Source organism: Anser anser, assembly GCF_964211835.1.
Source record: "Anser anser genome assembly, chromosome: 4".
Taxonomy (NCBI): Eukaryota; Metazoa; Chordata; class Aves; order Anseriformes; family Anatidae; genus Anser; species Anser anser.
In genome coordinates, this window is record NC_139724.1 from 34671565 (window position 1) to 34688301 (window position 16737).

The 16737-nt window shown below is 35.6% G+C and overlaps 1 protein-coding gene across 1 annotated transcript in view; it reads left to right on the forward strand.

Annotated features, from left to right (window-relative positions):
- The window catches only part of IQCM (IQ motif containing M), a 191858-nt gene that overhangs the window by 151668 nt on the left and 23453 nt on the right, over positions 1–16737 (forward strand).

Consider the following 16737-nt stretch of genomic DNA (forward strand, 5'->3'; position numbering starts at 1 on the left):
TTGTTTCATATTTTTGTTTCTTCCCAACACTCTGTCTCAACTATTTCTGAGCTGTTGTGACAACGAGGAAGTTGATGGAAAATCAAGGTTTGGACCGTAAATGCCCCAGGGCAGAGGACCATCCTGTGTGATGGTACAATGTCTGGCACGATAAGGCTGGTATCTCCATGGGGGACTGAAGGCATTACTATAATGTAAGTATCAATGTTTTAATCACCTGCCTTATTTCATCTGTTATCTCACAATTGTTTAGAGTAATTTGGTCATTTGTTTCGTTTGCACGTTTAAAATGGTCCCAGGGAGACATCACTGGATTGAAGTTCAGGGATTATGAGGACCTGATTATTTAAATTCCCTGCACCTGTGGGGGTTTCTTTTTGATATTGCATGTTTCAAACTGAATGTTCACTAAATACAATGAATTTAAAATATGGAAAAAAATGAATTAAATGAAAACATTAGAACTGCATCTAAGTTTATAATCAGCATGATGTGGGGGATGGAAATGAATGTGGAACCCAGCTGAACAGTGTATTGGCATAAGAACTCTTGACTTACAGCTGTTCCTTTGTTCTTTTTTGTTAGTTTTACAGCATTTTTTTTCCAGAAAACCTTACTTTGCATGAAAGACAAATTCATATGAGAAGATTGTTTAGCTTTGTGCATCATAATTTAAGCAGAGTGAACTGAAATCTGTTAAAGTTGCACAGCATTCTGATGGAGTGGGCAGTTTAGCCTAATAGGTCATTTCTGTCCAAAATTCAAAAGTAATCTTTTTCTGAAATGCAAAAATGAACCTAGAAATATTCTTACTCTCTAGTAAGGCTAACACGTCTTTATTACCAGAATTACTGGGATAAAAAAATAAAAATCTGTTACAAGATACATGGAAATAGCTTGTAAATAGCTTCTTCAGACACTGAAATAATCAGACAGATGGGGAAGGGTGAAGGACTCTGTCTGGTAAGCATTCATAGTCTACTGCAAGTAGTTCTGGGGTCCTCATAAGATTTGGTTTCAACTTTTCCTTTTTCCAAAGGAACCAGGGAAGAAAGCTACCACCCACTTTTCCTGTGGGAGCATAGAACAATGCAGTTTGGAAGGAACCTCAGGAGGTCTCATATTCTACCCTCTGCTGAGAGAAGACTTAGCTATGAGGTCAGAACAGGTTGCTAAGGATTTAAGCTATTATGAACTTGAAAACATGCAAGAAGGGAAACTGCAAAACCTTGGGCAGGCTGTTCACTTCCTTGACTGCCCTCATGGTGAATAAGTTTTTCCTTTTATTGAGTCAGTCTACTTTGCTACTTTTTTTTTTTTTAATTTGGGATTTTAAAGTTCCTATGCTTTCCCTAACCTGAAAAGATTCAAATCCGTGTTTCCACCCTCTCAAATTAATTTCTTAATCATTGTGATATATGCTAATTTGGTGGTTGGAGTATATTACTTTTGGAAATTGTTCCGGTGGGCAGAAAGAGCTCTATGAGTCACTAGATGAGAGAAAGAGATCTAGGGGGAGCAGGAGACCAGTCTTGGGGCTCAGGGACTCAGTGACCATGAGAGGAAGAAGAGTTTGGTTTCTGGTCCATGTTGTCGTAATTATTGCTATGTGTTTCATGTTAAATAGTCACTAGATAATGTACACAAATAGAATCAGAACCAAACTTTTCTTGCCACCCAGAAGAGTATCTTATTTAGTGCATTAAAAAGTCATGTCATGGTTTTAGGATTTGTTTTTTTCTCCACAGTTTCATCTTGTAGCTTGAATGTTATTTGTTGATGTTGTCCAGATCAAACATGAAAGATAACATATCCTGCATAGCCAGGTGGTGAGTGATCTATTTAAACAGATGAACTTTGAGCCTTCTCTCCCTAAGGTGGTTTAGTCAATGCTTTAGAATCCATGTTTAATCACGTGCCTGTTACAGAACAGAAAGCACTTTTACTAACCCCTTTTCGGGACATCTTAAGCGAAAGTGGTCACATTCACCACTTAGTGTCTAGCTGTTACAGCAGCTATGTGGCAGCCCATTCTCTTAGGACACCCACTGAGTGGCTCTGTTATAGGGCATGTTTGTTCCCTGCCAGTTTGTGAATTTGGGTCAGGTTTGGGTATAACGAAAGACAACCCTCATTAGATTCAATGGCAGTGGTGTTAAATGAACAGTAGAAGTGTCTTTCCCACCAATATCTGCCCCCAGGTTCTCCAATTTACAATGAAATTAGAAAGCACAATAAAAAAAATCTCAAATTCCTCAGGTTGTTATTAATTTTTTCCTTCCCACCAATTTTCATTCCCACAGCAATGTGATTGCTGGTTCATTTGTTGCAGAAATTGAAGCGCACAAGGCACAGAAGTGTAAGAGTAGAAGGGATTGTCTCATGGTTCAGGTGGCTGAATGCCACTGTGGGGACTGGATTCCTCTCCTACCTTCAGCACCATATTCTAATGGGATCATAAGCAGATCTCTTCAATGAGAGTTTTCACAGACTTTTTACAGATATTTTCTGTTTATAGGCATGCTAAAAGCTCATATATAAAGTACAAGTAAACAGGGTCTACATAAATAATGACTTTTTTCCCCTCCTAGAATACTTAGTTGTATCAAAGCAGGCACCCGAATTAGTGAATATGTAGCAATGTGGCCTTAATCTCTCTGTGCTTCAATTATATGATTTCTTAGAGGTGTTGTGAGGATAGATTAATTATAGTGAGAGCTGAGAGCACCACAAAAAAGCTGAGAAAACCACAAAAAAGCCTATGAAGAAATTGGTAATTTTGTATTCAGCGCAGGGTTTTGATGATGTATGCTAAATAAGGTCTGGAATCAAACACAGAAGGATGAAGATAAAAAGAAAAACTGAATAGCTCCCCATTCAGTTAGTGTCCATTTTATACACTGAATAAGTCCTGCAAGGGGAAAAAATACAGCATTAGTTCTCACATTTTATAACTTCTGAGTTCTTCAATCTGTAAATTTAATATTTGTGTAGTATGAGATTAAAGAAAATGCACAGAAGAAATGGCACAAAAGAGTGTTCCTCCATGAGGACGTCTCATAGATTTCATTTAAGCAAGATATAAGAGTTTGTGCAAATTTTTATGTACAAAGAGCTTTTGTTATTGTTGTTGTTAGTGCCGGAAATGAAGCTGCTTGTTATCAGGAAACTTCTCAGCAGCTGCCTAGCCAGCAGGCTGCCACGTTTCCTTGTCCACCTACATGGTGCTGTGCACAGCAACTACATCTGGGTAGTTGGGTAGCAAATACGCTTGGAAGGGATCTAATATTCCTGACCAGACCTGATGGGTCTGCCTTTTTGTGAAAAGGAATTGACGTGTAGGATTCAGATACACTGGAGCTTAATTTTTAAGCTTTATGATTAGAGGTACAGTCTTTACTGCCCTCACCTGTACTCTAAGCCTCCCGTGTGAATCACAGTCCTCTCTGGAACCAAAAGGCAAAGGAAGCCTCAGTTTTTAATTTCTGCCTGTCAGTCACTCGAGCAGAATTGATAACCCATTCACAGGGATTACTAAAGATACACATTTCACAGGTAAAGGAAAACTCCTTTTTTGTTTGGTAGCTTCGTGGCTGTAATTAACATTTCTGTTTAGGTCTAATTATAGTTTTTGTATCTTAGCCATTATGCTAATGGTGTTGTTCAGTAGTATGTGAGATTGCATTCATTATCACTGGTGAATTAAACCTTTATTAAAGAAAAAATCCCCCAGGCCTCATTCTGAAGTTAAGTAATTATTCATTTGGTTTTATCCTGGCAATTAGCTTATATACTGTAGCACTCATGATTGAGTCTCTATACCTCCCTAGATGAGATTAACCCACCATGGTAAATAAATGCCTAACAGCTCCCAGCGTATTGTTTTAACCACATTATTATATAGAAAAAAAAGAAAAAAGAAAAAAAAAAAAACACCTCATCATTCAGTAAAACGGCTTTCTTGTTCCTAGCAGACAATACAGTGTGAAGGAAATTGTGCTGGACATTTGGGGCTCTGTGCAGCAAAAGTAATAACAAACGAGTTTATGAAGCCCTCCAACAGAGCAGTTAATTCTTTCTTCAACTGCAATGACTTCCTTGGTCAATATGCTTTCTAACTGAGATAAGCACTATACTCGGCCACACTCGCATAGTAAATCAAGCCTTCTGAAAGCTTCCAGACATAAATAAATTTCCTGGGTGAGGTAGCCTAGCTCTCAGTCATGAGAGGGAAAAGAATATCGAGGAAATTCTTATTGTCCCGTCTCTACATATTAATAGTTTGTAAGTGTCTCACGTGCACTACTGAATTCAACCATACTTCACTGAAGAAAGATTAATTTTTATGCCTATATTACCAGTAGAACATGGAGGCATGGAGAAATTAGGCGATTTACCAACAGTCACACAAGAAATCATCAATAGAAACAGATGCTGAATGTTGTTTCTTGGTGACCTAATCAGATGTTTTTACTGGTGTTAACAGTTTTCTTTCTCATATCTCTTTCAAGCACACATTCAATTTAGAAATCTCTTACAAAATTTCAGTCAAATGCAGGAGTCTTTATTCTGTGTCAAGTCTCTTTTTACTACCCAAATCGTGTTATAATTCTTCATAATTGGGGCAGCCATTGTACTGCCTTTAATTACAGATATAGTTTTTAGAAGCATTTTAACATGGAAACACCTTAAAAGCATTAAACGCATCAATCAAACATCCTTGATTCCATACAAGCCTTCACTGATGGCTCATATGTAATCATTGTATAATGTAAAACCTAACATACTACCACAGTCAAAACATTAATCATCTATCTGGGAGTTTTGCCTCAAGAAGTAATTTAGGATTTGACCTTGAATTTGAGTAGCTAGCATATATGAAATGCAGGCATTATGTTCACTGTGTTTTGAACCCAGGCTATTTAGTCTGTCTATGGACAGATAGAAAAAATTAGTATACATTTATTTTTGATAAGCATCATTTAATCTCTTGTATATTCTGGCAATATCTATCATATACCCACAGGATCTAGGAACCGCCTTAAATATCTCCACTTTCAATTCCAAATGCAAGCTGCTTGTCATTAACCTTGCCTCAATATCAAACATGTGAAGCACAGCAGACATAAAATAAATAAATGAAAAATAATTTTGAAAACTGTCACATAATTTTCCCATTGGAGAAAAAAAGAGAAAGGGAACCATAGTGCTGTTCCTGTCCTTTAATGCATTTCATGAAAGTATTTCACTTCAGAGTCTCAAAAGTTATCTGCCTCACCTGCATTACCATCAGCGTAAACTGCATGCCTAAATATCTTTGAGTATCTGGGCTTCAGCTCCATGCAGCCGAAGTTACGATAAGAATCTGAATGGAATTCAAGGTCATTAATAAATCCTATTAAATTATTATTAAATTATGAAGTTTATATGGAACTATAGATAGCATGAAAACACAATATTATTTACAGTAGACATTATCCCACCTCTTGGGATACTAAAAAGGTTGCTTAATTAATATTCATAAAGTGTTTAAAAATAATAGTGATAAATAAGTGCTGAATTTTATTGTACTATACTAGACATCATTACTCTAATGGATTTCAGCTGTGTACTGTAAGGCTTCCACAGAGAAGTCATTTTCATCCAAATGTGCTTTCCAGACCAGTGCATATCTTGAGGGCTCAGTAGCAATGTGACACAATGATTAGGGAGGTGCAACTTCCAGGCTTTGCACTTAGTCCCTTACTTTGTGGAGTAGCAAAAACATTGCTATGGAAAAGAAGCTCGCAATGGAAAAAAGGAAGCACATATATGACCTGCTAATCAAGCCAAGATGAGTGCTAACTGATATTCAGGGGGAAAGGAGGAGAAAACTTGTGTTTTAGCTGAAAAATCGTCCTGTCAGATTGCATTAAGAAGGCTTCTGTATTTGATTGTGTGTCAGTTATTTTGTGGTGAACCTCTCAGCTTAGGAATAAATCTATTTTTTGTTTCCACAACAGGAAAAGAAATCAGGCTTTGTTTTTATCCCTCCTGCATTATCGGGAATCACGCTTTCATGGTAATTAATATCCTAAAGACCAAATGCTTTCTTCACTAATACCTATTTAAGTGAAATGCTGCCTGTCCCCTGACCAACCACTGTTGGGATGCCAGCATGTAATGCCATAACTCAAGGCATTCATTGCAGTTGTGCAAAAAAGAGATACATTTCCTCCATGTAGAAATTGATGTGATTGTAGCCTTTTGAATCATGGCCGCTCAGAGTTTTCCAAAAAGGAAAGATAAAAAAGATGGCAGAAGGAAAACTAAAACTCCAGAATTTTCCACTGCTGAATTTTTCTTCTGTGTACTTTTATTGTGGATTTTTTCCCCTGGAAGAATAGGTGGCCTAAGCCTGCATTCTTAATCAAAGAGAGATGTGTTTTTTAAAAAAATAAAAAATAAAAAATGACAGAACTGAAGTTCTTCTATTCTTTCCTGCTGGGACATCAGACACACTGAGACAGGCAGTGAGCTGTTAGGTAGAGCCTGTCTACCCATTAGTTCTGTTTCCAGACACTTTTTCCCTCTACTGAGAAGTCCATTAGCTGCTGTGAGTGCTTCTACTGTAGCAGATTAATTTTTACAAGCTTATTCAGTTAGCAGCACTTATTGTTTTTCTCTTTTCCATAGGGAAGAAAGCATTCCTGTTTCTTCTTTTGAAAGTTACTTTCTTACTCAAATACTGAATTGCTGTTAATTTTGTCATACCTGTAATTAGCATGAACAGAAAACATTTGCACTTCAAGTCAGGCTATCACATAAACATGGTAGATATTTCATAGAGAGAATTTTGAGAGAGATTGATTTGAATGCTCAGCTCCTTTTATGATGGTACCATGGAGAAGGTGTTAGAAGGTTTTGACGGGAGGAAAGAAGGGTTGGTTTGAGCAGTTTATTGCCTCTGGTAGATACTCCAACAGTAAAACTTGTGTGAGCTATTTGAAATTGTTTTGATCATTGAAGTATAAAAGGTGTTCAGTTTGAAAACCATCTTCAGTTGGAGAGGGAAGGACATGTAAAGATACTCAAAGCTAGTTAGTTGGTAGGCAGCATATTTCTCTCAAAGAGGGCCTTGTGTGATAAAGTGTTGAAATATATCAACATTACATTAAAACAATATCTAAAGAAGATGGAAAGCAGAGCAACTCCAGGTTGATTGTTGCTTTACATCAGCATCTTCAGTGGTGATAATAACGACATAGACAATCATAACAATAGTGTTTAACTTTTAACTAGTAGAAACATTTTCTTGCTAAAAGAAGATATTGTTGATTTTCTGTTAGGCTCTAAATCCCTGAAGCTGCTCTGCAAACTGTGGAATGATGACTACAGAGGTTGATTAGAAAAATAGGCCTTGCTTTGTAGGCACAATGCACAAGGGTTATCAGTGCTGTTCTAAGGAAATCTGGACATCCTGGGGACAGCCATTGCAGTAAAAAGGTGTTCAAAAATATATTTGACTGTTAGAAAAATGTTTGTTTCATATTTGATATGCCATTTCTTCATTCATATCTGAATAACACTGATTCTTTGAAAAGTTCAGAAAATAAATGCTAGTCCATTAGTTTTTTTACACTTTCTTATATTTACAAAATATGGAATTTCTAAAAGTTTAAGCTGGTTGTTTCTTCATTAGGCTGCTCTTCAACTGTAGTATACAGCACATTTTTTAAATATATTAGAAAAAAAATATCAATTTCAAAAGAGTATTCCAGAATTTAGCTACAACGGGGAATTCTGGACTCTTTTTTTTTTTTAATTTGTTTTAAGAATCCACTTAGAATGTTGGTCCTTAACCATGGTCATCTTGAAAATACTGGTGCCCAATGTTGGTGAAGTCAACAGTAATTGTTATTAATTAAGTAATTAATTCTGCAGTATACCAAACCTGCTACCTACAGTTAAAGTATAGAGGATATTAGTCAATTTTGCCCCTGAAATTTTGTTTGTAAATACAATAAAAGTTTGACATGCTCCAATTCAGCTGTCATAACTCTCCACAAATGTTGGCTTGAATAGTGGCCATGATAATGTGCTTTTGCAAAAGCGAAATATAGTTTCACCTCCGTTTGTCTCTGTCTCTTAATTTTCTAGACATACATCCATGTATTTACTTCCACTGTAAACATTAAGAGTGTACTAGGAAAGTTTTAGTAGATTATCAACCCTACCTTTTATAAAATTTTAAAGGTGTTTCAAATTTCTGTTGACATGTGACAAGAGCTAATCTGCAAGTAAAGACGTCACAATATGCTGTGCATATGAGCAAAAGGAAATTTTTTTACTCTTGGCCGATAACTATTCTTTACCAGATTCCCTTAGAAGGAACTGGAACCAGGCATAAATTTTACCATTCCCGAGTCTTACTGACGCACACTTGAGTTCCACCGTAATAATGACCAAATTAAGCTTTCTCTATCTTCAAACTGGGAATGGATTTCCTGAAGAAACAGAGATAAAAATAGCTTTAAATAAGGACAATCTTTTGTTTATCCTTTCCACAGCCCAGTGAAGCAGGACCTTAGAAGGTTCAGAAAGAGGAATGGAAAAACTGTAAATGGCTTTGCTACAAGCAACTGTATAGTAATGTTAAAATATTTTAAAAAATTGTGTTAGACTATTTTAGGAGGTTGTAGGTCAAAAATAGAATTTTCAGCAGGTCAAAATATCAAAGCTTATTTTTAAATCACTTTGACATATTAGTGTTTTTACTGCACACAGTACAGTAATGGCTTGCTGCCAGTCAGACACATTGTGCTTGCTTTATTTACACATTGAGGTCAATGAGATTCCAAAGCAGGATTACTCATTTGTCCTTAACAAATGTAGATTTACCAGTGAAATGACCTATGTTGCGAGCAGGATTGTCTTAAGCCAAAGATCTTGAGTCTGTGCTGCATGAGTTAAAGGGGTTACTAGTATGAATGGTGATAATAATATCTTCGGTGGACCTACACTCTTTAGTTTGTTTAAAGAGCACCAGTTATTATGGTAATATGATATTATAACAGTAGTATTGTTAACAGGATGTGACATTGTTGGCATTTTAATGACCTCTTTTCCATTTCTGGAACCCTTAGTCATGGTTATGAATGGTCAAGCATCTCGCATTGCCTGACTCTGGTGCCAAGCTTCAAGCTTGGAGTGACTTTGAATCCTTTGGTGATTCTTGTTTGTTTGTCTTGTCTTCATGGGTAATTTTTGTTCCAAGATTGGTCAACGCACAACAGAAAATAGAAATTTTAGATCACTTCTGTAATTCCTAATGCTGGGACTACAACTTACGTGTTAAGACCACAAGAACATGCATTTATGCAGTTTCTGTTTGCATACCAGAAATACTATGTCTTTACATGTTTTCTTTTCACTTTTCACTCACATAAGGTATATTGCTTCTCTTTCAGTGTTGGGTTAAACTAAGAAGTATATTAGCCTGGAAGAGAGAAATTACTTAATATAATTTAGCAGCTATGTATGGTCTTTGTCATATTTGGAGGCTTGTTATTTACCCATCCTAATTGTACAACCAATTGTTCTCATAATCCTCAGCATTAGAGAATAAGGTTTCCATGGTAATCTTAGATTTTGTAAATGCTTATCATTTCTCTTAATGGGTAGTTGAAATAAATAAGTGATCAGCTATCTTGTAGCCAGAATATACTTTATTGGTATAAAAAGCAGAAATATACCTCTGTTATAAAAATAGACTAGTTTGTTCAGCCATAATAAGTTCACAATCTGCAGAATCATGACCCTACTGATAGTGTTAATAAAAGCTTGCTCCTTAATTATCTGCATTGCATTCAGCTGCTGTTTCCCTCCTAAACTCAATTATAATTCTAATAGCAGCTGTGCTGCCATTGTTTGTTGCAATTCATTTTAAAGAAGTTTGATTGGATGTCATTGGTCTTTTTGACTAAATGTGCAAGGTTCAAAGTATCCACTGCCACTAATAGCCCTCATCCCATCTCAAGATTATACTAATTATTTACATAATTATATATTGTACATTATAGCGCTATTATGTATTATTTCTAAATGATAGTTCTCCATCAAAGATGTTGAACAAGAGAATATATATAGTTTTATTGTCCTTACACATACTTCAGTGTCGATGAAGATATACTTACCGTTATTCTCTGTTTCAGTGTTAGCCAACAACTGAAGTATCCTTCCAGTACACAGGAAATTTGCTACAGCATTCAAGAGTCTCTATTACTTGCACTGATGATTCTTCATTTATTATTTTTTCTATATATCTGTGTCTGCATCAGGTGTGATAAGCAAATACTTTTACAGGAAAAAATAAATTCCTCTGATGTCCTTCAAGTTCTGTTGTCCTATCACATGACAGATAATAGTTTGATGATTTAATGTAATAACTACAACTGCTAGTATAAATACACTTCTTTATTGACACCTATATAATTGTAAAAAGCCAGCTCATCTCTAGTATAATATTAGAATTCATATGGTAGTTCAGGTTATCTGTATAGGACTAGACAAAAATAAATGATGGACTTGCTGCAGATGTTGGATGTTGGATTGGGTTCCCTGCGTGGAACTAGTTCTGTTGACTTTATATCACTACGACAAATATGACTTCATTTCAGGATGACTCATACATTCCAAAGAAAAGAAAGCAGGAAAGGAAAAAAAAAAGCGTATAATCTGTGATTGTTTTAATAATAGACTATTTGTTTAGTTACAGAACTGAATTTCATTGGTGTTTATAGGCAGTTTTATTGAGACTGTGGGAGCATGAATTTTGGTTTGAATGCCTCCAACACAAAGGCCACGAATTCTGCCTCCTGCGCATGGCAATGGTTATTATGACCACCTGCACATTCTTGCCTTTTTGTTTGTTTGTTTATATTATTCCTGTTTGTTCTCCCTAATATCTTAAGTGTTAAAAATAATTTAAAAAAAAAAACACGTAAAAAACCAATGCCTCAAAACATTAAAAGAACCCTGCTGTAGTTCCAAAGTCAAGTGATCTATAGCATGCACATCAGCTGCACTGCATATGCAAATTGGCCTCTACGTATATGCATAGAGTAATGGTCCTCCATTGCACAATCATGTACTAATTTGCATTAAATTGCTGCCCCATTCAGTACACAAGAGATTCAGAGTTAATGGTGAAGGAGACTGCAGTCAAGACACCTCATTTTTTTTTTCAGAAAGTAAAAGGTATGTGCTTACATATTTGAATTTTTCTCACAGCAGCTCCACAAGAGTTTCTTTTTGCTGATAGTTCATTTATGTAAAAGTGTTTGCAGAGGTGTTCGGTATTTTTGGATGCCTGACTTGGGATCTTGATGACTGATTTGCAAAAATGCTGAGAATTCAGACTTAGATTTCTGCTGCAGCATGATGTTTGTGTTTAAAACATATAAAATCTTAGTAGAATACCAAACACCCTGAAAATGAGATCCAAAGTATCTGGGACTGGACCCCACAATTTATGGATACCATCATTCTTAATCAGTTTTGGTCAGAATTTAAAATGTATTTGCATGGCTAGTGATTTGGATAGTCTCAGAAGAAATTTCAGAAGTACCTGCATGCTGAAAATGGAGTGTTTTAGCACTTTTGGGAAAACTGCTAGGCTCCTTCTTGCATTTTTGTGTACTGATTTAACTGAAAAACCTGATCCTATATTGCTTAGCTCCTAAGCAGTAAAATGGCCATAAATAAAACCTGTTCCTCCATTGGTTTGTTGGAAAGGTAAACTTGTTATTGTCTGTGAACAGCTGATAACTCTCATGGTGAGTCCCATGAAGAAGCTCACAATGAAATCACTAATTCTGTCTTTAGCTCAGTGTGAGTGCTGTATGGTAATGAAGTCCTGGGATAACATACTGAAAAAGGAGAAAACAAAATATCACATAACTGTTCATAAGGTGAATACTGTGAGCTTGATGCAGTGAAGGAGACAGAAATCATGTGTATTGTGAAGTTAAAGACCATAGCATAATGCACATGGAAAAGGGATTGTAATGATTAAGTACTTGACTTTGCAACCTTAGTAATCATATCAGTTCTTTTATATGTAATATTCTATAAAGTTTTGTTTGAGAGTTGTTTGAGAAAATACATATATCAAACTTACAGGTCTGCCACCTGTTATTAATATAGTTATCCTAAGCTGGAGGCAATACAAGCTTTACTGCACCTCAGGCTGTCATATATCTATATTAGGGGAGTGATGAATGCACTTTTTCTTTTTTTGAGAGTTGGCTACCAAACACATACAGTTGAAGTCCTCTGGAAGACAAATATGAATCTGAATAATGAGACAAGTCTGCCATGTTGATGAAAATGAATGTAAAGTTTATTCTAACAGAGCTTCAGAAGCACAATCCATTTAGAGGCGTATTGTATTATTGTATATCTGTTGCGACTATCTCATTGTATGGAATATGAAAATATATTTTAGAGTTACGCATGGCATTTCATATTCAATGCAAACTTTAATCACAGTTTAAGATTTAAAGTGTAACTTCATAAGAAAAAAAAATTATTTTGATTGTGGAGTTGAAACCTTCCCCTCCTTTTTTTTTTTTTTTTTTTTTTTTTAAAAAAAAAAGAAAAACTTCGAATTTCTACATATTGGAGCTGTGGTCTGGACTTGGTAAATTCTGTGGATTTCCTTGGATTTCTGTTCCAATACTATCAAGTAATTATTGGGTTTTGGCCCTTCACCCTGTGAGTCTGTTTCTAAATACTTACAGAAGACAACAGGTATGTGGGTTTCATAGTCATTTGAATGTTACTCCTGCTTCTTTATGTTTGAGCAGTGAACAAGGAAGAGCTAGTAGCTGTACCATGCTACTCCAGTTTGAGGCAAAAGCCTTTAAATGTCTTATTTTTGTCACATAAATCAACATTGTAAAATAATTTAAAATTAACTGAGGATTTTCTTTGGTTCCACGGATAGTTGACATTTGTTCTTGAAGAACTGAAGGAAAAGAAACTGAAGGGAACAAAATCGAAGCACACTGCAAAACATTACAAAATGGAAATTCCAGCCTAACCTGCATCTGTTTTTCTTGTATATTATTCTATTTGGCTTGGATTTCTCTTACATTCCTGTTTACACTTCTATTTATTAGATCTCTCTGATTCCACATATTTTCTTCTACTAACAAACTAAATACAAAGTGGTGTGTGATGTCAGGTACCAGATGTGGATTGCTTTCATACCCTTGAAACTAATAACACATAACTACAAAAATCAGGGGAAAATAGTAATACTTTGTATTGGATTACTATTGTGGTTCAGAACATACAGACAAATATTCAGAAATAAAATTGTATTTTTTCCAATACCAAAGGCATAAAATTTTAAGAAAAACTAAAATCTAGGATGAGAAAAATTATAAAAGTAAAAAAGCAAGTAATGTTGGATACATTTTTATGAATACATCAGTGTGTTTTTCAAAAGAGATGCAACCATAATAGTAGGCAAACCAAGCATGTATTCTTTTCTTTGTTGTATTACTGATCATTCTCATCAGCTCTAACCATTCTAGGTTATTTTCTCTTATATTAGAGAGAATTAATATTATTGTTGTTATTCTCTTACATTAAAAATAAGTCATAAGCATAAGTGATCTCTGTGCTTTTTAGATATTTTCATTGAGTACATGAGAGCTAACAGAAATGATGTCTTCAAAATGAATCATAACAACTAGAAAAAATTTTGAATAGCAATAAGAAATTATATAAGTAAAACATGCTGCTGTGGCTTTTATAGTCAGCTGATACTGACCTGATTCCAGCAGTGAACAGCATTTCTGTTTTATAGAATTACAGAGTGAATGCTCTAGTCCTTGCAAGGCAAATACTCACTCGCTGCATGTAGTATGGAGTAAAAGATGTTAAGTTAGCATCAGCATAAGTCTGCCTAGTTGCATTTGCACTTGTCAATAACTTATTAAGGTATCTGTGTTCCTTCTGGTTGGTGACCTTGCTAGCACCTGGGATTATTTGCCTCCCTTACTTTTTAGAAGCACAGGAATTTTGTTTCTTCCACCAGTTTGCAAAAGTCGCTCCTTATATACTTTTTCCCACCCTGGAGAAAATGATTTCTTTTCTGGTACCTAATGATGTATTCCAGAAACGTTGAACATATTATTTATCAAAGTACTTCAGGGCTAAATTGAACAGGAAAGCATTTTGTGTGTGTGTGTCTGTGTATGTTTCCTGATAAACCTGCTTGTTCTGTGTTTCTGTGTGTGCTGGTTTTTAGTTCCCATGTTCTGTGGGAACAAAGAGGAATCTATTTTTATCAGCCGATTTTCAACATGAGAAGCTTCTTGTAACCGGCAGGGAAATGACCTTCCTAAAACACTGCAAACCAAAACCTGGCAATTGTTTCTTAAACTGCTTTTGTAGCTGATGAGATTGTAGACCTAAACCCAATGTAGGAATATTCTCATATGAGTGTGATAGATCTATGTTCTGTCTTCTCTTATATGCTGTAAATCTTTTCAGTGTGCTCAGCACACAATTTAAAGCTTAGTGTTTGACAAATGCAGAGTGCTCTAATGTTGTAAAATGATTGAATGGTGTAAAGTGGCATTACCAAAATAAAGTTTTTCTGCCTATGGGCTGGGAAACAATGAAGGATTAGATCAGTGGATTGTTCCTCCTAAAGCCTGATAAAAGGTGACGATTACAACTGCTGGCAAAAGTGGAAGTGTCTTAAGGCAGTCTGATTGTACTAAGGGGTTGAGTGGTGGCAATAGCACTAAGCAGGAGTCCCATGCTCAATAATATTTATATCATAGGCACGCTTTATCTTTGCCAATTCCTATTTCTACTGTTTATTACCCGCCTTTCAGCATGCTTTTGTAACAGCTTGCAAATTGACCACTTCACTAGCTACATTGGCAATTTGAATTTGAATTCTCTTTTCTGTAATTCCCCTGGTAGGTTGGCTTTTTTTCCCCCTTCAGAATAGGTAATATGGTTCGTCATTTCCCAGCTCTGGGACCTTGGGTTTTCTCCATTAGTTCTGAAGAATAATAGACGGTGGCTCCAACACGATTTCTGCAAGTTCTATTAGTTCACTGGGATGAATTCCATCTGATTTCTGTGGATTTTCTTTTGTTGCAATAAAAGTATTGTACATTAAAAGATCAGTTACTATTTTACCTAAGAAAGCCTGGGAAAATCTGCCATGCCAGGTTTTTTGTTGTTGTTGTTGTTTGTTTGTTTGTGTGGGTTTTTTGTTTATGTTTTTTTTGTTTGTTTGTTTAGAAAGAAGGCTGGGAGTGTTTGTGTTAGTGTCTGAATGGCAAGTGCAGGCTTGATTTATGATGGACACCTGAACTGCTGTAGTGGTTCTAGGGGGCAGAAATGTAACAGATGAACTGGGCAATGGTACATTTGGGGACACTGCACACAAATGAGTTGTCTTTATAGATAATAACAATTAGCCTTAAAATCAGAATAGTGACAAAGAATCTAGTTTTAAAATTCTGTTAATTAAAATGAAAAGGTTTCTTGTTTATAAACCTGAGCCTTCCCTGGTATGTCTGTTTGATTAGTCCTGAAGCTTAGGTTCCAAGTCAAGTTTTAATGAACTTTGTTGTCCTTTCTCCTTGTCATGTGTTCTGGACATTTAATTATGATATCGGAGATCAATGATCCTTACATTTATTTTCCTACATTGTATCACTCAATGACATGACTCTGAAATGCTTTTTTAGCAGTTTTGCCCTTCAGCTGTAAATTGCGATTCTGTACTTCTTCATTAATGATCTTGGAGTGCTTACATAACTCCTTAAGAGAAAATATTAAATGTAAGATGGTTCCATTAATTTAAGAGCAGGGACATTCTATTTAGACTCCCCTTTCCTTGCTCAAGAGTACAGCATTTTTCATTTTGATAAATGATTTGCCTTGTTATAACTTTTTTAACTAATGGGTATAGAAAAAAAGTGTTAAATAAAAATGGTATGACAAAAAAGTGTGACATTCACTTTATTTTATACGGAAAGAAATGAATGTAACACAAAGTGATTTTATTGAACTGTAGCAGCAAAACATTGAAAGTTCAGTTCTGAGTTGGCCTTGAAATTTATTCCATGTGTAATATAGATCCTTTCACCTACAGATGTAGTTTCAGATATAAGCCAAATTGCTAGCAGTCTCAGTTATTAACAATGCCATGCTGTAAGACATATGGCTCATTGCCCTTTTCTAAAGGATGCAACAGATATTCTTACCCTGAGTGTCATCCTGGACATGGGTTGTATTTGGTGTTAATCAGGATGGAAAACTATCCACCCCCTCAAAAAAAAAAAAAAAAAAAAAAAGGCTTCTAGACTGGCTGTTCTAATTACTGACACAGAAAGGTAATATACAGAAATTTGCATTACATTAACTGCTCCTGCAACCAGGAAGCGAGCTTTCCATATGTGAGCTCCTTTGTCTCATGAGGACTCATACCTCCTGAGTGCGGTGTAAGTACATGCATGCGATATGCTTGCAGGATTGGACTCCCTTTTTCACGTCAGAGTTGTTCCATTTTTTCAAATTTGTTATGATCAGGTGCTGTTGAAGATCAGTGTCAAAACTGTGATGAGAATAATTTCTTACCTGAAGTTTCACTCTTTCTGGTTTTTAATAGGGTACTGTTAATAAATATTTCATTCTACCATGTAATTTAATGTTCTA